The sequence below is a fragment of the Dinoponera quadriceps genome, unplaced genomic scaffold, assembly GCF_001313825.1.
Source record: "Dinoponera quadriceps isolate SergipeBrazil2010 unplaced genomic scaffold, ASM131382v1 scaffold10231, whole genome shotgun sequence".
Taxonomy (NCBI): Eukaryota; Metazoa; Arthropoda; class Insecta; order Hymenoptera; family Formicidae; genus Dinoponera; species Dinoponera quadriceps.
Window position 1 is genome coordinate 1 of NW_014563994.1, and position 821 is coordinate 821.

Here is an 821-nt window from a genome sequence, read left to right on the forward strand (position 1 = left end):
TATGATTACATCAGAAACGAGAAAATACTTGCTCACAGTTTCGTAAGTTCCTGTAAAATAGGTTGAAATAAAAGGTATATGCATAAAATAATTTAAATATATACGCTTAGTTGCTTTATTTTAAACATGAAAAAACTGTACCTATGATGTTCGCTACAGCCTCCACAACATCTATAATTCTGCCAAAGCCCGCGTGCTTTTCAGCCACAACCATACTGCAAACGATCGGTCGACTCAGCATCAGAAAAGCGTCCAGTGAATCCAGACAAGACTGTATTCTTTGTTGCAGTGTACCGCCGAAGATAAGTTCCTTATTGTCCTCTTGCATGTCAGCTACAAGTCCAACATCATCCACCGCGCCCCATTGTATAGCCATTCCGGGTAAACCGTCTTGTACTCTTCTCTTGCATATTCTCTCCATAATTAAATTAGCCGTTCCCTTAATTAGTTTGCCCAGCGTTTCCTCGGCCGCATGAGACGGACGAGAAAACGACGAAATGTCGGAGATCGAGGCATATCTTCCTCGAGAGCTCGTCCAACATCTTCGTGGCCCTCGCCTTCGGCTTAAATGACTCTTCGAAAGTTTCTGCGATTTGGTTCTTGTAGATAGAATCTCTGAGTACAACTGCGAGGTTGAATATAGCGTCCACGGGTCCCAGTTCCGCAGCGGATTTCAAAATAACCGCACAATCCTTGGGATCGGACACGTCAGCACCTGCAGTGATTTGAATATTTACCCCGTAGGACTTCCATAATTCCACCCTCGAACGCTGATATCCGTTTCGTATTCCGGTTCGCGAAATCAGCAGTAGATTTCGGGC

The 821-nt window shown here is 44.3% G+C and overlaps 1 pseudogene; it reads right to left on the bottom strand.

Annotated features, from left to right (window-relative positions):
* Positions 1-141: 141 nt before the first annotated feature.
* Positions 142-715, bottom strand: LOC106751257 (annotated as a pseudogene).
* Between the last annotated feature and the right edge of the window lie 106 nt (positions 716-821).